The 26,728-nt window shown below is 41.6% G+C and overlaps 1 long non-coding RNA gene across 1 annotated transcript; it reads left to right on the forward strand.

Annotated features, from left to right (window-relative positions):
• The first annotated feature begins 1,952 nt into the window (after positions 1 to 1,952).
• Positions 1,953 to 24,757, forward strand: LOC133263724 (uncharacterized). The gene is made up of 3 exons (XR_009741600.1): positions 1,953 to 2,219; positions 16,270 to 16,357; positions 24,653 to 24,757. It is a non-coding gene; the product is annotated as an uncharacterized LOC133263724 (long non-coding RNA).
• The last annotated feature ends 1,971 nt before the right edge of the window (positions 24,758 to 26,728 follow it).

Here is a 26,728-nt window from a genome sequence, read left to right on the forward strand (position 1 = left end):
CCATTTCTTGGCCCGAAATCATGATTGCTCCCAGGTAAATGTCTGCCCTCCAGTATCCACCTTTCTGCTGAATACAAAGGTTCAAACGCAGATTTGGGAGCACATTTAAAACAAACAAACAAAGAAACCCCAAAACCAAACCAAATCAACCCAACACCCTCCCCCCCCCCTCCCCCCAGTTATGTCTGCCTACCACTGAGCAGAGTACCCAGACAGGTTTTGGGGTCTGCTGCTTCTTCTGACCTCCTGAACAGAGCTTGGGAGTGACGGACAGATATAACATTGGATTTTTTTTTCCCTATGAAAGGGATTTTTATGTCTTTCATGTGCCATCCTATTTCATCTGTCTTAAGGAATTGGTAAGATTTGATCACTGGTGACATTAAATTTCAGACTCAATGCTAATGTGCCACCAAGCACTTCGGACTCTACAGGGAAATTATTTGAAATAATTCAGTGATCAAATAAATGCTTCTGCCTGGAATTGTGACCTTGGAGGGGGGTGAATCAGCTCCAAAAAATGAAGTGTCATGCATCTTCATGTGATCATCATAAAAGGAAGGAATGAAAAAGCCTTTGGGGGAAAGACAGCAATGTGAGATGTTACCTCAGTGTGGGTAACAGGGGAGTCTGATGATGCGTGAGGCAAGACTGGAAAGTCTTGCTGGGAAGGAAAAGCCATCTGTTCGTTAGATGAAATGCAGGTGGTGTGTAGTGTTAGATATGTAAATAGAAGAATTTGGGATTGAAAGCCAGTCATCAAGCCTCATCATGGTGTAGAAACTGTCTGTGCTTCCATTGGATTGACCCACAGACACAGGGGAATCATGAAAACACATTTGGACATGAAGGCCCATGGAAAGTCATTCAGATACCGAATTATGTTATTTTAGCATAACTTTATGAAGGCCCTCAGGGTTGTGCAGAAAAGGCAGCCGTTCTGCTTTTCTTCTCTGCCTTCCTCTCTCTGGGACAGGTTTTCTTCAGAAGAGGAAAACTGATCAAAAGAGGAGCTGTGATCTGTGCTTATATTTCCTTGAAACCTCTTGAGAAGCCCCAAGAGCAGCAAGGCATAATTGTTTCCTTTTCCACAATCACACCATCAGTGGGTTGCCTGTTCAAGAGTCTCCCTCAGCTTGCCAGGTGGGGTTAGAGAAAAGAACATCCAGCTCAAGAAAAATGATACTTAAATGGATGTCACCCCTTTGTATTAATTATTGATTGCAACAAAACCCCTGAGGTGGCCCCAATCCTCCAGCTTCCCCTGGAAGTGCTGCAAGAAATTTCCCAGGCTGTCCAGTGAGGCCTTAATGGCAAATCTCCAGTTCAGCTGACAAATCCGGTGGTGGTGGTGGTGGCGGTGGTGTCACTTCTTGGTCTCTGCTTCCTCAGGTTTTGAAGTAGGGAAGATTTTCATTTAGCATTGGGCTTTCTTCGAGTGTTGCTGGGGAAGCTCAAGAGAGAAAAGAGATGGGAACTCAGGAGGACACAATTTCAGAAACCACCAGTGGCAGGGACATTGTTCACGTCCATTAGAAATAGCTTGACATGCTACAGTAGGTAGATGTTCCTAGAATCCACGTTGCCCCAAAGTCACATGAGTGGGTTACTTGGCTTGGGCAGCTTATGTAGTGCAAAAAGAGACTTTGCAAGAAAGATAGAAACAGGTTAAAAAGTACAGAGCAGTTATTTACTAGTTAATGCATGTGCTGGTTAGCTGAGACTTGGGAGCTTCTATGCCAAGCAGTGTTCACTACCCCCCAGTGGACACCCGAGCAAAGTTCACCTCCTGGCCTGTCATTAGCCAGGTGGGGAGGGTTGACCTCCATCATGCCTGGGAAGGGAACCTCAATCATGTTTCCAGTCCCTTAGCCTTCTTTACTGGAGCTTCTTTCTCTGAATCCTTGAGCTGGGAGTGGATCCATCTCAACCACCATCCATGGTTGTTCTCAGGTGTTTTAACCAAGGCTATGTAGCTGGGCTGGATCTGCAGGAAGCCCTGGGGTCAGTGGAACTGGGCCCATAGGAGCTGAGCTAGAGGTAAGACCAAGCAAGCCCTCACTGGAGAGGCAACTGCAGCAGGTGTGGCAGAACTGGCTGCCAAGTGGTAAGAAGATAAAAGGCTGGACCCAACATAAGGACACATCTGATCTGACATGGGGGCACTTGTATGGGGAAGTCTGCCATGAAGTGGGAAGGAAAGCAGAGGCTCTACCAAGGTAAGATGTGATCAGGAATTTTGGGGGGGAGAATGGAGATCTATGGGTACAGATGTGCTTACCAAAAGACTGATGTGGCTTTGAGTGGTGAAGGAGCCTGGGGCAGGAGCCTTTGTGCATCCCCATATTTGGAGATGTGGATGGTGCTGGAGGCTGCTTTGTCAGGTCCTTGTTCCCTTTGTCTTACACATAACCCAATAAGTTGTATTGCAGACCTTTGCTGGGAGGCTGGGCTTTAAGAAACAAAAGGCCTCAGCTTTTGCTGGGTGGAGCTGTGATCTATGATATAAGAAGACCTACCTTCTCAAGCCCTGAAAAAAACATCAAAATGGTGATGAGATTGAATATTAATACCTCAGCTGTAATGTAAACATGTCTGTGTTACCAACACCCTTCCCTTGCTTGGTAGTGTTGAAAGCATCTCTCAAGTACTCTGTTTGCTCTGCTTGATGGGGACACCTGGGTTAGACTGATCATGTTGTGCTTCAGAGACACCTGAGTGCAGTAGCTCCTGGTTAGTAGCATGCCCACTGCAGGGGGATGGTCAGCTGGAAATGGAGGAAGAAATGTGCTGTTTTCAAAAAGGACTTTGAATTTTCCCAAGTGGGCTGTAGATCCAGTAGGACATCTAGGTTATTATTAGGGAAGGTTATATATGTGTGTGTATACTAAGAGCCATGAGTTACAGGTTGCATTGCACATCATTAAAGCTTATTATAGCTGTAGAAACCTTTGGTCCCTTTCCCCAGAATAAATCTGCATACTGTAACGTTACTGTGGTCTAGAACTGTAAACAAATCAAGTCTTAATGGTTTCAAAAAACAACCCTATGATTCAGCAGCCTGCAGCATACCCTGTGAAAGAATTGCTTCTAGGCTGCAAAGGAATTTATATTAGAGCAAATAGTCTGTGTATATGTATATTTATATTTATATATAAACCATTTGGTCCCAGTTCCAAACTGACATCAGGTGAAAATCAAACTCTTTTAAAATATTTTTAGTAACGGAGTTTCTGCATTCCCCATTCCTCTGGCTGGAAAGTCTCTAGCCTCTTGTGTTGCCACTTGTCTCTTATTGTGGCTGAGATGTTTAGCATTTGATCATGCCACAGAGAAGCAGCAGTGATTTGCCACTGGCACATGTCCTGACACTGCCAAAGAAAATAGAACAAGTTATAAACATTTTGTGTGTCTGTGGTCTTAAATACTCCTTTGGTTTAGAATAGTTTGATATGACGTGTTTGTGTAAGGTTAATGTTTGAATATTGATCAAATATTGACACTATGCTTGTCCATAAATGTTTTCTTATTCCCCTGCTTGCAAATCTAATGTCTTTTGTAGCGTGGTGCTTGAGCCTGCTTTGTTTATGACATCTGCAGTCTCATGGGTTTTCTGCAAGTGCTACTAATGGGGATCACAAGGGGAAAAGTACAAAAAACAGTTTTGTAATTCCACCCTTGTTGCCCAGTATAATGTCAGTCTGAATAATCATAATGCAGGAACTGAGTCCTGTATCTGAGCGCAGGTGACTGTGTCCCATCAAGCCCATGATATGTGCTTATTCCTAATTTGTCTGCCAATATGGGTTTCTAAAATTTGTGTCATGAAGGAATTGCCAGAAAGCATTTTAAACCAGCAGCTGGTGGCAGTACCAGTTGTGAAAATGTTATTGTTTCCTTGTTATGGGAAGTGTGTTTTAATTCTGTAACCTGTTGGCGTGTCTTTCCCTTTGGCATATAATTCTTCAAAAGACATCGTTAGACCCAAGTGCTTGGGAAGTTAATTAAAAGTTAGATTCCACGCTATACCAAAAATTTCCCAACCTGCTCCCTAACTTCCTCCACCTCATCCCTCCTTTTCTCTTCATTCAGTTTCTTTATACTATGAGCTTTACTCAAGGTTTGGAAAAAGATTTATCATGGGCCTAATATGTTAGAAATAGTTACTTTTTACTACTTTGTACTGCCTATTACTTTTTCTTGTTTTTCATATAATGTCCTCCTTAAGTAGGAGGCAATGAAGGCAAACCATGACACTGCAGGTTTTCAGGTTTATGTAATGTAGGTTAAAAAATTAATTTCTACAAAATGTCATGGGTAAGTTGTCCTTTGTACAAAAACATGGCAGGTGGCCAGTTTGTCATTCTCAGTGGTCATGACTGTCATAAAATGCAAAGAAATAAGACTTATCTGAAAATAAGACTTCTGAATATGTGCTTCACAGGGAAAATAAGAGCTGGGACAATGAAAATTAATACCTGGGTGAATATTTTCATAGCATGGAAGTGTTAAAATTTGGGTTTTACTTTTTGGTAATTTTTCCCTTCTTCCTCCCACAGTAAGCAGACATTAAAATTATCTGTTGCGGAAATGGCTTTCTCTAAGCTTTGACTTCCCAGCCAGTTCTTATTACACCTTTAAGTACGTTCTAAAGTAATAGGATGTTCCAATAGTAATGGTTTACATTAAATATAAATGAAAATTAATAATTGGATTTACTGTATAAATCACTGACAGGAAGCCTTCTAATGCTTTTACTACTTATTAAAATAATATACTTAAAACTGTGTCACATCTGAAACCAAATCTTACAAAACAAACAAGCAAACTCAAAGGCCAGATGTGCTTATTTTGCAGCACCTTTTTGTGGTTTATGTGTGTGCAGGAGAAAAGTTTCCTTTCTCTTTTTGGTTGTGTTTGGTTTTTTGTTTTGTTTCAGTATAAGTAAGTGAGATGGAAAACACAGGACTCACACAGTTATTTGTCTATTTGTTTTGGAAGGACACTCTGCACGAGGTTGCATGAACTTAACATGCTGCAGCCTGCATGGATACCTACAGAATATAACCTATTTTTATAGAGATCTACAGAGATCCTGAAGCAGTGGTGGAAATAAAGCTGTTCAATAGCACATGGACTGTGGTGCTTGGGCTCTAATACTGGTGTAACTTCAGGAACTTGGTAGCTTCCTCAGGGGCTGCAGGTTCAAACAAGGGGAAACCACCCAGGTGGTACAGTGTACCTTGAAACAGCCATTGCCAAATGTTACAAAGCAAAGCAAATAAATGTGGTTTGTTGGTGTGCCCAAGAGAGGAGAACAGAAAGCAAAATTTTATCCATGTGGTTATAAACCATCCTAAGGAAAAAGACATTTCTAGGGACAAAAAATATGTCATTGAATTAGGGTTTTGTCCTGTATGGAGTGAGAAATTTGTCATTAAATATTGCAGCTATCTCCTGGTCCTCCTGTGAGCCTGTGTGTAAATGTGGTGCACATCTCCTTCAGGCACAAACTGTTAGGAATTAGCTGGGAGCTGATGGTTTGGCAATATTGACATCAGTCAAAAAATCCCACCTGATAAGGGAAAGCTGGTGGTGAAAGGGAAATCTCCCTGTGGCTGGGTGCACAAGTAAAGAAGGTGGAAACAATGGCACTATTCTGTTTTTTTTTTTTTTGAGGGAGCAAATATTGAACTATGCATAAAATAGAGGAGGTCGGAAACTTGGTATTGATCTTAGACTATAAGGGCATTGGTAAGAAAAATGGTAATAATTTGCACAAAATACTAGGCAAGTCTAGGTAGGAGAGATGTGGGGGAATGAGGCTTGGAGGTACTCTATTTTTATATATAAATACAACTTTAAAAAGGCATTGATGGACCTTGGAGACTTTTCTTCTGCTGGGAGACCAGGAGGAAAATGAGCCTCCTGCAGGGTTATGATCTTATTGGCACCAGAGATAATGTGGTGGGATGGCTCCTATGACTGGAGCCCTGGAATGGAAGTATACAGGATGGACAGACAGGAGGGGTGAGGAGGCAGTGTCACCCTCTATGTCTGACCAGCTGGAGCGCATGGAGCCCTGCTGATGGATGACGAGCCTACTGATAGCGCATGGGTCAGGATTAAAGGGCAGGGAGAAGCGACATTACAGTGGGGGTCTGCTACAGGTCGCTGGACCAGGGAGATCTAGCAGATGACGCCCTCTATAGACAAAAAGGTGAAGCCTCGTGTTAGCAAGCTCTGGTGCTGATGGGGGTCTTCAACCACGCTGATATCTGTTGGAGGGACAACAAAGAAGGGCACTAGCAATCCAGGAGGTTCCTGGAATGTGTTGATGGTAACTTCCTTCTCCAAGTGATAGAACAGCCAACGAGGAGAGGTGCTATGCTGGACATTTTTCTCATCAACAAGGAAAGGCTAGAGGGAAACGTGAAGCTCGAGGGCAGCCTTGGCTGTAGTGGCCATGAAATGGTGGAGTTTGAGATCCTTAGGTTGGTAAGAAGGGCCTACAGCAAGCTTTTTACTCTGGACTTCAGGAGAGCAGACTTTGGCTTCTTGAGAGATCTGCTTAGTAGAGTAAAATGGGATGAAGGGACCAAGAAAGCTGAGTAATATTCAAGGATCACCTCCTCCAAGCTCAGGAGCAGTGCATCCCAACAAAGATGAAGTCAGGCAAGAATGCCAAGAGGCCTGTGAATGAACAAAGAACCCCTGGACAAACACCACCAGAAAAAGAAAGCCAATGGAGGGTAGAAGCAACGACAGGTAGCTTGGGCGATATCCAGAGAAATAGATGATCAAAGCATTGGAGAACCTCTCCTGGGAAGCCAGGCTGAGGAAGCTGGGCTTGTTCAGCTTGCAGAAGAGAAGGCTCCAGGAGACCTTAAAGCAGTGTCCAGTGCCTGAAGGAAGCCTACAAGATTGATGCAGAGGGACTTTTTACAAGGCTATGTAGTGATAGGAAAAAATGGTTATGGCTTGAAACTCAAAATAGGGTAGGTTCTGATTTGATATCAGGAAGAAATTCTTCACTATGAGAGTAGTGAGGCACTGGCATAGGTTGTTCAGAGAAGCTGTGAATGCCCCATCCCTGAAAGTGTTCAACACCAGGTTGGACAAGGCTTTGAGCAACCTGGTCTATTGGAAGATGTGTCTGCCCATGACAGGGTGTGGGATCTTTAAGGCCCATTGCACTCCAAACCATTCTGTGATTCTATGATTTTTCATAATGCAAACAAAGTTGGCACTTGTGAGCCAGATCTAACCACTAGGTTGAGCCTTTTGCTGCTTCTGAGCTTTTGCCACCTGGGGAACCAAGAGCAAATAGTTTGGGTTGCTGTTTTCTTCCATGTGATTTTTGCTTTTTTCCACTTCTGTTTTTCTTCAAAGAGCATTTCATAACTCCTGTGTCTGCCTGGCAAATGCAGGAATACCGAATATTTCCCAATTCACTCTTTAAGTGATAGTCATATTTCCATGACTCATTGTACCTTTCTAATATGCAAATTTTCTTCTGTAAAGTGTTTCAGTGGTACATTGAAGTAAAGTGTGCCTTATTACATTGTGGTATTGCAGAAAATCACTTGGGGCATTCTGATATCATTAAGGCATGAAGTACAAAAATTTTATAAACCAGGTACAAAACTGTTACCAGCAATTCAGGAACGAAATCAGAGCTTCGCTAGGATTTGATGTAATGACTTTGGCTTTTTAAGTCACTGGTTTATTCGTTCATTGAGAAATAGAAGTAAGGGAAAATGTCCTGTTCAAATTATGGAGTGAGGGGAAGAATAAACAGTGGGAAGCACCATTTAACCTCACAGCATGTTGTACCAGGATGGGTGAGTGTGGCCCCAATATTTCTCTGTAGAAAGGGCAAAAGTATTTGATTGGGTATGTATTTGAGAACGTCTGTCAAACTAGGGGTAAGCCTAATCCAAACACCAAGGTAGACACTGGTCCATTAATTAGCCAGTGAGATAGAGAAGCAAGTATGAAATGGGGAAATCGAGTCTTCTTTGCACTGACACTGCCATTGTGCTGCTTGTTTGCAGTTTTGCAAGTGTCTGGATCAGTCTTTTAGTTTGTTTTTTCCTCTCTGGGACTACCTGAAAAGTTGCATCTGGTGCACAAGAAAAAAACAAACCACAGAACCAGCAGCTGAAACTGCACATCAATAGATGGCAAATTTATTGTGGGGTTTCTGCAGTGTGATTGTAGCCAGCCTTGCATGGGACAAGATAGGATGAACTTCTTTGCATGAAGAGCCTGTTGCCACCTTTCCCTCTTCTGTCTTTCTGACCTTTCTTGTGGCAGAGAAAAAAGAATCGAGATTAATGTCAGCTGCTCTTGCTCAGGCAGAGGTGCCAATGGAATAAATCAGGCCTGTGTGGTCCGTCCCTTGCTGTGTGTCTACAGCCTGTACTGAATCCCCTTAGGGATGAAAGAGGTAAAAACGGCAATGAGAAGAACTGTAAGATGAAGTAAAAAAAGTTCCTGTGACTGGAAAGATATGAGAAACAACAAGTAGATGCTGAGTATTACTGTGAAAGCAAAGCCTGGAGCTGCACACTGCTGATCAGCTTCTCAAGCTCTGTAGGTACAGGAAAAATTACTTGTCTATACAAATTGGAGAGATGGCAAACTGTTTATTAAGTGTTACTCTGAACCTATTGCCCCAGTAAATATGGACATCTCAATGGTGGAGACTTAGATACTTCCATGTGGTGCAACGGCCTTAAAGTTGTTCTTAAAGTGCCAAGAACCAGAATTAGTGCTGGTCAGGAAATCTATTTCTTAAAATATTTCTCTAAGTCTTGTTCTCTTATTTTTCCCTTTTCTTTCTCTTAATGGTTTGTCAGGTGGTCTGTTTTCTGGTACATTGGTTTTGATGATGGATGGTCTTGAGCCTGAAGGCATAGGGTCCTCATTGCAGAGGCTGGTGTAGACATGGCTTGTTGAGACCTCAGACCCTGGGTCAGAAGCAGAAAAGGTTGTTTCTTCTTCTGGAGCTTACAAAAAGTAATTCAGGTCCAAATCATGAGGCTTGGCCCCTCCACCTGGTCTAAATGTGAATTTCCCTGAGGGCTTGGGTTTGAATCCAGCCAGCAAAATTGCAGTGTTGTTCAGCAAAGCTGCCAAGCTGTCCCTGTGTTCAGGTGGGTGGCTGGCCTGGTCGTCCATGTTAGGCCAAATCTGAACAAAACAGGGTCTGTGATGCAAGGTAGTGGTGTTTATTTTTGGATGTGTGACTACTAACCACTAACAGAGTAAATATTTAATATAATAGAATGGAAAAATAGACTAATCTGAGTAGTTTAAGCAGGCCTGTGTCACTTCAACATAGGTGTATTTTCTGTCCTTTGAAGCATTTATTTAATTTTATTATTTCTTAAAATTACCCTGTTAGCTTTTGGGGTGTTGCAGTTTGCTTTGCTATTTAAAATGAGCTCTACCAGCTGATAGCTTGCCAGCACCCTTGCCAAAGCTGCCCTGCATAATAATGTATGGGAAATGTATTCAGTTTGAAGTGGTGTTTTAAACAAATCCTTTTCAGCTGTGGCCAAGCTTAAACCATCAAATGTTTCCATGCCTAGAGGAATGGTGTTTCTTTAAAGTAAAAACTGACAACATCACTTCAGCGTCTATTTCTACAATTTTGTCTGTGACCAAGAAACAGGGATCAAGGTTAGCTCTGCTTCAGCTTCACTGTAAATAGAAAACACCAGTTTAATCTTATGAGCAGCAATCAGCAAATAGGACAAAACTGTGGGGATTTGAGAAATATTTTGCAGTTTGTCTGGGTTTTATTTTCATGCAGGGCTCTGAGGCTGGTGAATTTGGTGAGGTGTAATGTGTAGGTCTGGATCCATACACCCTAGATGCACTTGTTAATAGAAAACTTGGCTTCTCTCTAGCAGAAGGTGTCTTTCAGCAATGTTTTTTTTCATATAACACTTCTGGCCCTGACAAATACTCATCTACTGATGATAAATGTTGGAGGTTCCTATGAGCAGGAACATTCAGCTGGAGAAAGAGGGTAGGGCAATGCAGGAGAAAAACAGAGAGAAGCTCTTGCATAAGCAGCTCTGGTTTTGGATAGCACAGGCTCCTTGCTCCACTGTCGTACTTACCATCATTTCAGATGCATGCAGTGGAGGGAATAATGCAGGATCCCAGGGTAGGTATGGTCTTGCTAGAAAAAAGAATAAAATAAATTATATTCACCTTATAAGCTTTTCTGGCCACTTCACTACTGGCCGTTGTCATTGTGAGCAGAGACACCATCCTGGACTCAAGAAATGGCACTTCAATGCCGTTCAAAAAATAAAGTTTTGACATTTCTTTGAGAAAGTTTCAGCTTTGGCAAACCATCATTTTCCCAATGGAAAACTGGCTTATCAGGCAGCACCAGATAGCTTTCCATTGGAGCTGTCAAAAAGGAGATGTCCACTCTTCCTGGCAAACCTTGTTAACAGCAGTTATGTAATGTACTGCCTTTATTTTTTCCGCTTTAGAAGCAGCCAAACTTCTCACAAAACTTTTTGCAGCTGGAAATTGCTGAAGTCTTTCTATTGTTCAGTAACAAATTACAAATTTGAGAGAATATACAGCCCTGGGCACTGGTTAGGAATGGTGTGTTCTGGGTATTTTAAATACTAATTTGTATGTCTGGGGAAAAAAATGTTTAGATACCATGTAACTGACCAATGCATGCAAAAACTCTGAGTTGTAAACAAATATTCTCCCTGGGACCGTAAACTTTTGCAGTTTACAAAAATAAAAAAAAAAAAGAAAAATTAAAAAAAAGGCTTAAATCAGCTGCTGTAGAAAGCAATCAAAATATTCCTGATATTTTTGGATGGGATGGGGTGTCACTGCCACCTCCCTGAACTGGGCAGACTTCTGCCCAAGATTTTGAGTTGAGAGGCAATAGCATGCAAAGGGACCTCTGGAGATGGCAGGAGCCAGCTGCTGTTCAGAGCAAACTCAAGGTTTTGTCCCATTTGTGGTCTGCATGAGTCAATTCTGTTGTAAAAAAAAATCGCAAATGGATCAAAGCATTGACTGTTTGGCCGATTCTCTATCCTTGTGCCCTGGGTTCAGCAGTAGCAGTCATGTTTCTCCTTCGTGGTAGCTGGTGCAGTGCTGTGTTTTGACTTCCAGCCTGAGAACAGTGTTGGTGAAGCCGATGTTTTCCGTTGTTGCTAAGTGATGTTCACCCTGACCAAGGACTTTGTGAGGCTCATGCTCTGCCAGGGAGGAGGGGAAGCTGTGAGGAAGCAGAGACGGGGCGCCTGACCCAGGCTAGCCAAAGAGGTATTCCATACCACAGCACGTCATGGCCGGGGTGGGGGGTAACTGGGAGTTACCCGGAAGGACACGGGCTTCTGGGTCGGACTCGTTTCTTGGCCGGTGGTATCGTATTCTCTTCCCTTGTTATTTTCTCTTATCATTGTTGTCGGTGGTGGTAGCGGTGGTGATTTGTGTTGTACATTGGTTGCTGGACTGTTCTTGTCTCAACCCGTAGGAGTTGCACTCTTTTGATCCTCCTCCCCGTTCCCCCGGGAGCGGGGAAGGGGAGAGCCCTGGGGCGCGGCCTCGATTGCTCTCAGCCCGTCACCACTCACTGGGAGTGAGTGAACAAGCTGTCTGGCTAGGGTTTAAACCATGACACCTTGCCAGAGATTTTCTGCTGATAAAGCACTGGGGTTTTGAGCAGGGGTGCTGTGTTTCATGGGGAGGATGACAGGTACCATGTTACCTGAAGGATTGCTTGCACAGCTCTTTCAACAGAGTGTAGGTGGAAATATGTGTGTTCAACATAAATATCAACATAAATATCAACAGTAATTGATGCGTAGTCATAAAAATAAGCATTAGCTTAAAGTTTAGGAACACATATTTGTAAGAGATATTTTTTAAAAATATACTTTATTCTATGAAGCAAAAGAAAAATAAAAAGGGATGGAAGAATAAGAATTTCTGGAAAAATGAGAGGTAGCTGAAGACTTCAAATCCCCAGCATGTTCAAATGCATATGGAGTAGCCAAATGTCCTGTCCCTGGTAAATGTGGCAAATAAGTCTCTGGTTGTCTTATCTCAGTCTCTCTGCTGTAGATCACACAATTTATCCTGCATAGTACTGGAGTGGGTTGCTGAAAGCAGTCGTGGAATCTGTCACTGCCATGTCCCTTGGACATCTTCTGACATCACGCAGGGTAGTCTAGGAATAAATGGTTCTCAGTTTCCATTGAGATAGTGAATTGGGCCATGGGGCACAACCTCTGAGCCCCTGTAAAGACAAGGGTACCTGGACCATCTCTGGGAATGCCTGGACTCTACTGAGGCTCTTCATGAATAGATGGAATGAAACCTGGGCCTTTAACAAGGTTGGGAAGCTCTGGAGACCCCTTCCAGAAGTGCTTTTTAGATCTACATTTTGATTTCCTATGCAGTTACCAAAAAAGCTGATTAATCTAAATAGACCTGGAGTAGCCCATAAATTGTTAGACCCTTTGTGGATCATCAGCAAGAAAAGTTCACCCTAGCTCTGAATATTTTGCAGCACATCTCTGCTTCAAAAGTTCTTGAGCACCCATGTTCTATGGCCACTTGCTGCAATAAGCAGAACAACTTTATGTTTAAAGTCTGGCTGGAGCCAGCTCCACTGATTTCATTCTGAAGTGTCCTAGGGTTTGCTGCTGCTCTGGGTGATGCATGTAAGTTTTTATAGGATATTAGAATAGAGCCAAGGCAGCCAGCAGTGTGCTAGCCACTCTTCTGCTTTACTCATCATCAGAAGAATTCAGCTCGCTTCCACTTGCAAAACCTTGCCCTTGAGGACAGAGCTGTGTGGAAAACTGCTTTCTGGTTCAGCCAGCTAGCAAAAAAGTGTACTTTTGGGTCAACTGGAATAGCTGTGGTTTGTTTCTTGTTTGCTTGTGGTTTGGAGTTTTTGGGGTGTGGTTTTATTTTTGTTGTTTGTTTTTTTGTTCCAACCTCTCCCCCTTGTGAAATGAAGAAACCTGAAGTTCTTTTTGGGTTGACTCAACTGTTGGGGCTGTTTCAAGATAAAACATTGCATTTCTTTAAAATATCTTTTTGAAAAGGGTTAATAAATTTTAGTCAATACTGGATGATTAAATTTTTCTCTTTTTTCCCCTCTTTTTTTTCCACCTTGTCAAGAAATTCATAGAATCATAGAGTAGTTAGGGTTGGAAAGGACCTTAAGATCATCAAGTTCCAACCCCCCTGCCATTTAGTTCCATGCCCCCTATGGCATGTTGTGGTGGCATCATTTAATGTTTTAAGGGAATGTTTCTGTATGTCAAGCAGGAAACCTTAGTGAGGTTTTTTGAAAGACTGGAAAACCTGATTTCTGGCAAATGAATGTTATCTTTAAAGACTTTACTGCTCTGTTACTGCACCACCACCAGTCCAGGAAGAACCACAGACTGACTTGTGTACCTGGAAGGAGACCATCAACTCTTGATCTGATAATGGCCATGAAGTCAGAGCTCAAGTGCCATGGTTTCATTTTTGTCATGTGCTCAGAATCAGTTAGTGTGTTTTTTTGTTAGTCTGGTGTTTTTTTTTTGTGTGTGTATGTGTCTTGTTAATATCACTGTCACTTCTGGCAGGTGAGAAAGCCAGTGCAAAGGGGTAAATAACTTCTGCTTGTCCTCCTTGTGATGGACAGATGGCCTGACCTAAATTTCTGTTTTGTAACTAAATTCACCTGCGTTTTACTATGGAATATCTTCTTAAAACCTAGACAAGCTAACTCACACTTCTATCACTGGCAGTAACAGGCAGGAGCAGGCAGCACACTTTCTATCCATGAAAGAACTAAAGACATTCTATCTGTTTTTTAATATTACCTTTTTCACAGGCACTAATGCACCATCCTTGTAAATACCCCACAATTACTGAAACCTTCTAGAGAAAGATGCTAGTGCAGAAGTCCTATCAGAATATTAGAAAACAATGCTATTCTAAAACCATATTTAACACAGTTGTGGGAACAAATTTCCGTATTTTTATTCATTTAGTAATTGTAAAAATCATGAGGAAGGGTAGGATCTTATTTTTTTTCTTAACACACATGACAACTTTTGAAGACCTTTTCAGTGTAAATGGGACTATATTGTGTACATTTATCATAATCTTAAATCGGTCCAATGTGTCTAAAAGGTCAGGTTTTTTAGGAAGTACCAATCTTGTAAGAATTTAGTGGAGTCACTGGGATAATGGCTCCTTGAAAGTCCTTAGAAACTGCTGATTTTCTGGGGTGCAGCATTGCCACAAGTTAGACTTCCATTTTTTGGCACTGGTGGATTTCTTTTCTCTTCTGGGCACTTCAAGCTTTGCAAAGGGAATGTATTTCCCTTTGGGTCTGGCTCTTCATTCCTCATGTTCAACAAACCCTTTTTCTTTTTTATTACCTTTTCTGGAATCAGCAAGTAATTATATTCCAGGAATAGCACTTTTCTTTTTTTTTCTTTTTTTTATATGTCAGCAGGCTCATTCAGTTTATATCAGATGAAACTTTTCTGCTGTTGAATATGAAACGTATATACAAGACAGAGCAGGGAAAGTAAATGTGTTTAGCTTGAAACTGCAGAATGTTCCCTGGGCTTCTAAAAGTGGTCTTGTAGAAATGTCCTAAATAGTAGAACTGGAAAAATATTCAAGGTATTTAGTAACTCTACCTGTTATTTATCAGTATTGAAGCTTTGTTTCAGTTCTTATCCCTGACTGAATAGGTAGGCCATGCTGCATATGTTAACTCCTCTCAGGTCTTATGGAGACTTTAATCAGGGGGAAAAAAAGTCATTATATTAATTACAGAAACAGGAAATGCACACAACAAAACATTATTGGTTACCAGGCTGCAATGGGCTGTGCTAGGTAAGGCTACTGCTCTCTCTTCTGAAATGACCCACTTTTAGCGGTGTATAAACTCTCCAGACTTAGGCTGGATGTTTTCCATTTAGCCTTAGATGGAGCTATTCTCTAGAAAGATCTGATTTGAGAAGGATTGGGGTTAAAAATAAAAAGCTAGAGACAGGCAATCTTGTCCACTGTCAGCAGTGCTTATTACTTTTTCATCCAGGAGCTGTGCAGCAGCATCTCTTGGCTCTGAAAAAAAGATAGACATTAGAGGCAGGGGATAATTTTTTTTTTTTTAAAGCTTACAGGCTGCACCATCAAATCTCCCAGGATGCTGTGATTTGACTGACATTTTGTTGTCTGATGTATTCAGCAATTTGTGTGCATCTTTCTTTCTCATCAACTAACCTTCTCTTTCAAGTTTTATATAAGTTTTGAAGGGGGCAGAGAGATAGAAAGCGTGCTCAGTGTCCTACTGCTGAATGGGGATTAACAAAATGGAGGTGTGAACAGGACCCTCATGGCTTGGCCGTGGGATGCTGATGGGCACATTCTTCTCAAATCAGAAGTTACAGTAACGGGTTTAGAGCAGGAGTGTATGAGTTGAATTCACTACGTCCATCATACAGTGCAAGTCAGCTGTAAAACAAAATCCTGCAAAGATCATGGTTTTCCAGAGATGCAGCAGAGAGAGAGCATGTCGAACACTAAATGTCAGTAATGTGAGTGTAGAGGTGCTGGTAAGACTGTGATCATGTAAACTCTTTGGCACAATGTAAACACACTTCTATTTTTTAACTAAAATTAGGGTATTTTAGGTATTGGAAGATTTTCAGCCACATGTAAATGACTTCCAGAAAACACGAGTCTGTACTAGACATTTAAAATTCATCTCTTCATGTGATTTAGATCTGGAAATTCCTCTGCAGAAAGGTATTATGAACATCAACCCAAAAATGCTGACTAAGCTGAGGACTTCTTTAGCGCAGGTACCACTTAGAGTGGCATATCCTTCCCTTGTGTGACTGCAGTGTTAGCAGAATTAATGTAATGGCGGTCTTGCATGTGGACAACAAGTCTCGTCTGCTAAACACTTGCTTTTATGACTAGAAGGAAATTTCGGTGGGAAAAGGCATTTCATTTTGTCTTTTTAAGATAGATGCAGAGTATAGCTCAGCATGTGCATCTTCAGGAGTAGGTTCAGTGTTGTTTCCCATGACTCAAGCTGATATGTGATAGAACTTACAATGATGTAGGAAAACCAAATAATTTTTCAGGTGATGAGTCCAGTTTCAATAGGATAAATGTCTGCCAAAAACCTAAAGTCAGTTTGAAGTCTGCTCTGTGGATCTTGGAAATTGCTTTCAACAGGTCCTGACTTCAGCTGAGAGGGGAATGAAGAGGTTTTATACCTATCCTTGAGCAGTCACTGAAGGCTGGCTGTAAAACATTTTGCCAGGTGATTTGCCACAAGCTTTTCTGGTGCCTACAGGGCTGGGTTCAGGTGGGTGCACCAAGCTTTGGTACCGGCAAGAGGCTGTTTTTCCTACGGGACTGAGCTTGGAAACAGGGGAAAAATAAGATTTCTAAAATAATACAATTGATTCAATCACCTTGGTATTTTTTTCTTAACATATGCATAAACGCAACTTCATCTGGATGGTAAACAGTAACTCTGACTAGCAATTGTCTCCTGCCCTTTTACTTTGAAAAACACAGCGTTGCCTCTTAGCCGATGAATAAGTTGGTTCATGGGAGCAAAGTGTGCTTATCTAGCTGTTTTCAGGCTCTAATATGGGAAGTAGGTGATGCATAAAATGCTCAAATGAAGAACAAATTGACCAGAGGAAAAATATTCATTTAGATTTAATAAAAGGCATCTGGTTTTGTTGGTTTTGCTCACTGCACTAAGCTGGTCTATACCACAGATACTCTCTTGGTGTTAGGTATACCTGTTGCTGAACTTGTATTTTCATCTTGAACAGATAGTATAAAAAAGTAATAAATATAGCATTGGACTTCAGGTTAGAAATATCCAACCCACCAAACAAACAAAACTCCAAGCAAACACAAAACCAAGCAAACCAAAAACCGAAACAACCCCCCAAATAGACAACATTTCTCCTAAAAAGTTTATGACAACTACATACTTTCACTATAGGTAAGAAGTTTCAGTAGTAGTTTCAGTAGCATCAATAACTCTTCTCATTTTTCTGCTGTAAATATCTGAGATTAAAAAAAAATAAATAAAAATCCAACCAATTCCCCAGTTGTAGTGTATCCCTGATCCATTTGTACCCAGTGAGATGAATCTTCATTAATTTGTTTGACCAGCTCTACCTGGATTTTTTTACTTTGGTGCTAAAGTCAGAGTTCACAACTTCTAGGTTGTATAACTCGTAGCACCTTTGCAAATCTGTGGGGCTTTTAATTATTTCTCCCCTCCCCATCAATATGAACACTTGTGGTGAGCAGTGCATGGTGTCATTTCTTAGTCAAAGAATATTTAATCATAAAGAAAGAAAATCCCATTTCTGAGGAAGATTTGAAGAAGATTTGTGTTGAAAGACTTTGCAGGCAGCTAAGGCTCTTTCTTCTTTGATAGCTTCTCTGGTCAGTACCTTCCAAAAGCAAAGGGCATAGAAGCTGAATGTACAGTTGCTTGGGATTTTAAAATGAAAATTTATTTAGAAATCCTGGGGTCCTTAAGGGAAACAAGGTAAAAATAACTGCAAAACTGAAGTGGAAAGGAACATTGATATTCAGTGTATTTCTCACAGGCGGAGATTGACATTAACAGCTCTGCTGGGAAATTACAGTGCTATTGTTTAAATGCTGTGGAAATCCAAACAAAGACTAGGAAGCTACAGGATGCTCTCTGAAAATGTGAGCTTTCCTGAAAGAAAAGAAATTAAACAGTTAATCTCAACCCTCTAAATATTGATATAAAGATGTACAAGTTAAAAGGCTTCACAAGCCAGTACGACAGGGATGTGATATGGTGCTAGCCAGTCTCCAAGTCAATATTCTCAGTGCGTCTGTAAAGTAGTTTAATTTTATATGGTGTCTTAAAAAAGCAGATTCAAGAGAATAGTAACAATAATAAGTAATGGAGTTAGTGACTATATTGTCCAGGATTTGAGCTGCAGTAGCAAAATGGGGAATGGGGCCTGTTTCTGGATCCTAAACATAGCCTCATTTATGAAAAGTCTCCTGGAAGAGCATCCCTGGGACAGGGCCCTGTGGGGTGGGGGATCCCCACCCTCGGGGACTGCCCTGATGTAACAAGACCCTGCCCTGAGCAACCTGCTGTAGCTGTGGCATTGGATCTGCTGGAAGCACAGTCATGCTGAAAGCCTCCCCCCCCGTGCCTCCAGCTTGAGCTTGGTGGGATTGCTTGGCAATGTGGGTAATGCCAAGCCAGAGTGACTGCACATGTTGCTGCTTCACAAACGCAACTCTTGATGGGGTTTTTAGGTCAGAATAGAACAATGCAAGAGTCACTTGTGGGAAAATAAACATGGAGTTCAAAGCTGTGCTTTGAGGTCATTGCTTCCCCTACAGCCATTGCTTGAATCATAGAATCACAGAATGGTTTGGGTTGGGAGGGACCTTAAAATCATCTGGTTTCACACCCCTGTCGTGGACAGGGACACCTTCCCCTAAAGTAGGTTGCTCATTTATGTAAAGGACCTATAGACCTGTTTTTGGCACAGGACCAGATCACACTCATTTTTACAGCAAACCAGGCAATGGTCATTTTACAACTGCTTTGTCACCTTCCTGATTTTAAAAAGCTTTTTTTGTGACATATCAAATAAGTTTCTTTTCTCTGTTTACATTTGAGTGATCATCTGCAGTGCTAGGCAAGAGATGAGCAGACCTCAGGAAGGAAAGGATGGATTATACCTTGAAGTAGACATCCACAAATACCCCGAGACATACTGCAGACTGTTTTTTCTAGCTGATCAAGTATAAACATGGAGGGTACTCAGGAAGAGCAGCCTTTTGCAGTCAGGCCTGGTGTCATCTTCCCAAGATAACCACCAGTTGTCGCGCTAAGCACACTTGTTTTGGCACTTGAACATTCTTGTAAGGAGCAGAAAGCTTTTTAGCTCTGTTGCAGATGAGATGCTGAGCACTTTACAGAAATGTTTCAGTCTCCAAATAGACTGTTAGTGGTTTAATGTATCTGTGGTTGGCTAGGTGGCTGTCAACAGCTGTGTTATGCAGCTGGATGCTGCCCTTTGACACTGATGTCATTAGGTATGATACAGAACACAGAGCAGAAAAGATGAAAGTGCTTTGTTCTGTGACTGCAGCATACTGGGAAATGTTAAATTTGGTCTTAGTGCTTTATAAAATGAAGCTGTTGATGCAAGGACTGTGATGTACCTTGTCAACCCAATCACAAGGGAGAAGAGTAGGCTTTGGAGCAGAGCTCTGCTCTGTGTCCTATAGACTTGGGTGGAAACCTCTTCTGTGCCTTTTGCATTGCAGCCCATGGCTTGTTCACCTCATGCCATACAGTACTGAAAAGTCCCTAGTTTCTCAACAAGCTGCTGCTTCTGCTGTTTCTCAAATCTAGGCAATGTTAGCAGTATCAGCACTGCCATTAGGTAGTAACAGATTTGGCCATGTAAGGGACATCCTCTTCCAGACCTTTAATCTTTTCCCCACCTCAGTTGGCTGCTCTTAGGTCCTCATCTCCTAATTTCTCCCAGTCTGATGTGGAAATAAATAAGATGGTGTTTTAATTCCTCACAAAAAGCAGTGAGGTATATCCATTCTTGAGACAGAGATGCCCTGACTTGCCAGGACACAGACATGAGCATTCTGGTGTACCTGTAATGTTGACCCTGCTGGGAATGGATTTGGGCCAGGGTTGGTAAACTTGGTGTAGTTGTAAGACTGGGTGCCTGTGACAACTTTCCTGGAAAGATGATAAAACCTTCAGGAGAGTCCATGTCTCTTGGGTGACATACTAGTGGGAGTAACAAAATGTTTTAGGGGTGTTAGGTGGACCCTCAGACAATGCTTACTCATGCGCATGGTGGCAAACAAAAAAGCCTCTGACTGCCGTAATTTATGACCTATTGTTTTATTGACTTTTGAGTCCCAAGCATACAGAACCTGAATGTTTTTCTAGTCTGAATTGACAGTCCTTCAGAAAAGAGATAAAATAAAAACTAGTCAATATCTTCATGGTGAAGGTTGGGCCAATGAAAGGCTCTTGCCTAGAAGAAAACAGGAATATTTTGCTCATCTGAGAGCGCCACTGCGCAACAAAAGGAGATGGAAACATTTGAGATTTGGAACCGTGTTTTTTCTGCAAAAAATGAAAGTGGCCCAGTGCTCCTCTGGGAACCCTCTAGTTGGTTCAAGAGAAATGAAGGACATAATCATTGCTCAACATAGTACTATGCTGCAGGAAGTTGGAAGACTTTGGTCAGTTTTGTCATTCCCCATTAGGAACCTTGGAGCAGATATTTTACCAAGAATTTAATTCTTCTTGCCATGTATCTTTCCCCCTCTGTTTCAGAAGAATGAATCATTGGGATTTAATATTTGGGATTAAACATTTCCTACGTGTCAGAACCCCATTTCACAGCAACAATGCTATATTCAGGCTGCCTATATTGCTCATGCTGGGGAAACATAACTAACAAGTATGGCAGCTCATTTTTTTGGAGTATTACTCTCTTTTTCAGAGAAGCAAGTGATCGTGAACGCTCTTTCATTCCTGTGGTTTTGCAAGAATGAGAAAGTGCTGTGATGGGCCTCACAGCAGAAAAATGTGATAGGTCTCATAGCTGAAAAACGTGTATTCTTCAGCTTGAATTCCTGCAACTCCTGAAGTGGTTCTCATTTGCTCCCCATGTGGTAGTCCCTCGTGTGTGCTGGCTCTGGCTTTGCCAAGATTTGGGTTATAAATGTGCTGTTTTGCATGTGTCTTGGACAATACTCCTCAACAAGCATTATTCCTCCTCCTGTGCATGGTCTTTTAGTGTTTTCTGAGATACACCGGTCTGGTTTCTTCCTTCTGTCTTTGAAGAAATTGGGGAGTGTTTCAGATGTACCTACTGCCATTCCAGGTGAGGGTTGCAGAAGAACTAAAGTACTCCGGAGGATGAATTTTCTTGAAAGTTGAAGGGATTCTTATTATCAATTTACAATTATTTTTAATAATTCTGTATTTTAAAAAATTTTACAGAGAAGACAGTTCAGAAAAGCCTGCACCTAAATTTGTAATAAGATAAGTGATGGAAGATGATAAAAAAGGAAAGGGATTGATACAAGTCTGGTAGAAATTTACTCTTTTTAACTGAGTTATGACAAATTTGAGTGTTCAACATCTTGCAGAAATTACCACATGCAGAATGTGAGTGAAGATACAGTCTTAAGGACCAGAAATGCAGAAAGGGGAAACTCTTTGGGGATAGTATAGAGGGGGAAAAAATCCCAACAAGCCAGCAGGAATTCAGGCATAGACATTCAGATCATCTAAATTTCAGTGCTTTATTTCTGTAGCCCAAACAGGTCTTACTTTTTAAGTCTAATTTATTTTTTTTTTCCTTTCTCAATATTAAGAAGAAAAGTGCTCCTTACAGTCTATTCATTGACAGAAATGTATTAGGTTGCAGTGGGACGGTGAAGGAGGGGGAGATGAGACAGCCATATGTCACGGCTGCCTGAAGAATGAAAGGGAGCATGTCTGAGAGCATCAGCAATCATGCAAATGCCTACAGAGGGGAGAGTTAGTATTATTTATTTAATAACGTGCCAAAACCCACATAGGGCCTGGGGGATCAGATCGGATAAAAGTAGAATGAAATCCTCACTATCCTTAGAGTTGCTTGAGATTTTTTATTTTTTCCCTGCTAACCTCTGATGCTGTTGAGCAGTCATGGTGAGAACTCAGCAATAAGAACATGTATGTGATGATACCAATGTACCCAAATAAATATTTTCAGCTTCCTTTTTTCCTTAAGGAAAGTGACATCCTCCTTGTGTCATTCTGATGATGATTTTAATTTATAATAATACAAGAAGAAATTAAATCTATGGGCTCATATACAGAGCGGTAAGTCATAAGCAATAATGAGAAAATGTGCCTAAAAGCAAGAAAAGAATACAAGGAAATTCTTCCAACTTATCACTGCAAGAAAAAGACTTAATGTAGGACATCGCTGTATTTCTGTGACCTAATGCAATTTTGTAAGCCAAAATCCTAATCAGAATAGTTTTCTCCAAGTCAGTGTCTGCAGCATCATTTTGCTGGATATTTTGATGGATTGTAATTAATAGCAAGGTGGGTAAATTCAGTCCTGGTTTATTGAAATGTTTGAGCAGCACAGATGCTTTCTGTGATGTGAAGGAGGAATGCTACTGCACACTTTAGTAGATACAGGGTTTACAGCTCTAAGACATGCAGTGTATACATCCTCACATACTGCTCTTTGCCCAAAGCCAAATCAAAGGCACTTTTTGAAGGTGCCAGGCAGCAAGAAAAACTTAAGAAGCTCTGCAAAGACCCCAGCATGCAGGCCACTCTAACATCAGCTGCTGAGGGACTGGGAAGACTGGGTATTTTTGTTGGTTTGTTTAAATATAAATATCTCTTTTGCATTTTTATGTGCAAAGAAAAGTGGATGCTTTCTACTTCCCATTTGGGAAGTTACTGCATGGTGAAAAGGCCTCATAGCTGTTAGTAAATTAGACACTGAGGAGGTGACACAGTTTATTAAATTACCTGGTGAAATAGGGACTGAAATGACATTCACTGAAGATGGAAAGAGCACAAAATTAATCTTTCCTCTTTGTAATCTTAAAATGCCCTCCCATAACAAATTATCTTGTGCATGATGAGAAAAACAATTAAATCTGGAAGAAGGCAAAGAGTGCCTGGGCTCCATCTGAATTCAATTAGCACTTGATCTGGTACCACCCTGCTTTTGGCATTGCACCTATTCCCAAGGGGTGATTTACCAAATAAAGGTGAAAGGTGAAGGGAGAAGAGAGCTGTGTGAACAAGTCTGGGACGGGAGATGATGTGATTGATAGCTGTTGAGGGCCTGGGACTTGGGGCCCTGTACCAGTAGGACATGTTGCCACATCTTCTCTTGCACTGCACCCATGTCTGAAGAAAAACCCTCTAAATAAACATATATGAAATATCTGCTGCCCTTTAAAACAAAAATACTTTTGATAGATTCCTTAGCCATTGCTTTTATTAATTCTGTCCCTCAATAACTGCAAGTGTAAACCCCTCTAAATGTTGGGAAGTCCTACCTAGTGCTCCAACTGTGTCATCCATTAGACAGCTGCATCTCGTAGGAAGCTGCCACAAAATCTTAGCTGATATTGAGGGCAAGGGGGGAAGAATTCTCAGACCTTTGTCACTATTTAAATAGATTATAAATACTGCTTTTTATTTTTTAATGCCCTCCCCCCCCCTTTATTTTTTTACATCGGGGGATTGCTGACTTCATACAGCTCCTCCAAAACACAGTGCTGTGACCTCAACTCCACCCTATTGTTGGAGAGGCTCTTTGCTTGCAAAAGTGAATTTAAAAGAGAAACGGTGGGGGTTGTAAAGGCAGAATAAAAGCCAGGTTATTGATTTTTATAAAAATCCAGCATCACCTTTGATACTCTGTTAAAGTTACACTAAGGGATAGCTGGCGTGGCTTCCAGTGGGATAATGACAGTCCCAGTCTGCGTAATGTCTTTATGCTTCAGGCTTGTGAAGTTATCTGCCTTTATTAGAAGGAGCTTTAGTGAGAAATGAAGGTGCTGAGCCTTCCTGGGTTCGATAGCTGGCATATTTTACATATCTACTTTCTGTAAACTGTTTTCTATAGTGCTTTGTACAGAAAAGCTGCTGGGAGCCAAGAAAATATGCTCTGGCAGTGCTGGCCAAAGCTAAGGGGGTGACTTCCAGTAGCATATTGCATTTTTCTCCTTTGTACATGAAAAGTTGTTGTGGATGTTCACCCACAGTTGGGAATTAGTAATTGGAAATGGAGGGGTGCACTCCTTCGAGATGCTCTGCAACTGGTGCATCTGGCCAAACATTGCCCTTTCTTAGATGTTCCCATGCTCTTTTTTTTTTTAGAAAAACTATAATCCCTTGGGGTACCACTGGTTGGATTTCAAAGCTGCATTTTAAAAAAGTGCTAATAAAAGGAGCCAATAATAAGGTGGTTGTAAAACTCTTTGCCAACTCTTGTAGAAGCAGCTAGTTTCCCCTAGTCCCCCATTCTTACCATTGGAAACAGCTGCAACTGTCCTTATCTTAAAAGCAAAATATTAGTAATGGGTTATCCAGTATAAATGGGACTATCAAGAATAAATTGGACTTTGCTGTGTTGTTATTTTCTGCAGCTGCCTGGTGAATTTGCAGGAAAGGTGGGGCAGCTGCATAACCTTTCGTCCCTAGGAATAAGGTGGGATAACATTGAATGCTCTCATTACTGCAGGGTCGCTGGCTGTGTTCCTCCCAACCCACTTGCCCTGAAAGGTTTCCAGTTAAGAGCTGCCTTGCTCCTTGCCTGGTTTGTCATATATATAGGATGCCTGGAAGACTTAAGAGGGTCAAAGTCAATTAAGGCGTCTGGTCCTACTTAGCACCTTAATTCTTCTTGCTGTTGCTTTGTTGCAAGGCTGTGTTTTACCTCTGTGTTTTTTTGAAAGATGCTCATCTTTAGATAAAACCACAATTGCTTTAGGCTAAGCCCAGATACTGTACCAGGTGTGTTCCTGGAAAGGCTGATGGATGATGAAAAGTACTTTGGATGATGCAGAGACAAAGGGGAGGCTGCAATTTTGCAGGCTTTGCAAACTGCTTGTTCTGCAGGTAACTCTTATTTGGGCTTCTCCAGATGACCTTGAAGTTGCAGTCGTTGCTGAAGGTAAAATAGTCACAGCAAGTCACCAAGGAGAGTTGCCAATCAGTTCATGGATTCAATTTAATGTCTGTTCTTAGTGGCATGTACATATTACACATATAGAGATAGCCCTCAATCAAATCCAAAGTTGATGATTATGTTTTCTCTTCTATGACTCCCAAGCAACCAAAGCCAGATGGGGTATTAATAATAATCACATGCTAGACTGCTCATATACTTAAACCCAAGGTTGCATGGAAGAGAAGGCAGGTTGGGACCTGCTGCTGCTATCCTGCTGTCCTCTGCTACAGAGCTTTTATTTCTTTTAAGTAAAACTCTATCAAAAGAGAATGAGTGTTATAGGCAGTGCCTGTACTTGGGATCGAGTAACGTATTGGTGAAGACTGGAGAGCCTGTCAGTACATGGTGGTGATAATAAGATCTTAGCCATTGTTTTAATTAATAGTAAATATGTAATTATGCCTAATTTTCAGTATGCTTGGAGTTTTCTCTGCACTGCTGGCCCCTAAGGCTGCGAAACAACTCCAATCCAAAAGTGCTGCTACTGGGGCAGAAACATGGAATTGCAAGTTCCAATTAAAAAATGAGCATTTAGCTGGGTTTTAAAAACCTCTCTGGGGAAAATTACATCCTTCTTCTGATGCACATGTTACCACTGTGGGACAAAAATGAAACAATTACATTTGGGAACCATCTTGTGACTTATACTTGTTGGAGGTCCCTGCTGGTCTCTTGCCCTCCCTCTGCTTTCCTTGGTCAGGAAAGAAAGAGGGTTAGGGAATGGCAGTAGCACAGCCAATATGAATGCCAAGCACCTTTTCTTCCTCTACAAATATCTATGAGCCCAAGGGTATTTGGGGTTTGGTTTTCTTACACGTATTCTGCTGTTTTTCTTGTGATGCTTCCAGGTTGGTCTTGGCAATTATTGAAGTGAAAAGTTACTGCTGAAGTTATTGGATGCTGAAATTCTTCAGGAGTCACATACCTTGGAGACCGTAAGAAGAGCATTTAATGCCCTGCATCCTGCCATCACACGTAGGTCATCTTGGTGTTTCTGGGGACTGAGGACTACCTCCATCTCAAATTAAAATCATATTATAACTGTACACTAATCTGGTATGAAGTACTTGTGTGTTGCTTGGTTATCATCTCTCTTTAAACTGTTATTTGAGTACTTAACCCAGTTCCTGTTTTCTGCATGGAGGCCAAAGCTTATAGGCGGTCCTCGAATCTGAATAATGAGCAGTGAGTTTAAAACATAACCCTGAAAAGCCTGGATTGATATTGGTGAGCTATGACTGCTTGATTATGTGTTTTATAAGGAAATTATGTATTTTCTGATGCGTTTCTTTCTCTAGCTCGCCACAGCAGCTACTTTCACGAAGGCCATGATGACTGCAGGGACAGTGCTCCTCTTTCCCTGAATGAAGCATCTTTTAAAGAAACAAGATTTTAACAAGGAAACATATGAAGATGCTGAACATCGGTGCGTGCCCGAGCTCCCTCTCCCCAGCATCATCCCTTCCCTTCCGGAGCAGTGGGTTGAGGGCCTGTGTATCTAAATCTTTGCCCTGTACTACACGATGGTTTCCTACACGAGATGGCGCTCTTCGCCTAGCAATAGACTAAAAGGCAATTAATTTTATTAATTACTATTCACCCCCCAGCGCTTGCTCCCCTCTGTTCTGCCTGACCCCTTGGCCCAAGGGTTGCTTCTAAGCTACGGATAGGAATTGAGAGCAGCTCTGACTGCAGTTTCCAACCACACATGAAAGGCTGGGGGACAGATAGAAATGTGCTAAAACACCCCACCACCTCCAACTCAATGAAGAGAGGCTGCTAATTGATTTTTCCATCTTAATTTGAGACTCCATTGATACGTCTTGTCCTCCAAGCCCAGCTCAGATGCTTTGCCTCAT

This window comes from Pezoporus flaviventris, unplaced genomic scaffold (assembly GCF_033815535.1).
Source record: "Pezoporus flaviventris isolate CSIRO_AGI_PZ_B2104156 unplaced genomic scaffold, CSIRO_AGI_Pfla_v1 ptg000001l, whole genome shotgun sequence".
NCBI lineage: Eukaryota > Metazoa > Chordata > Aves > Psittaciformes > Psittacidae > Pezoporus > Pezoporus flaviventris.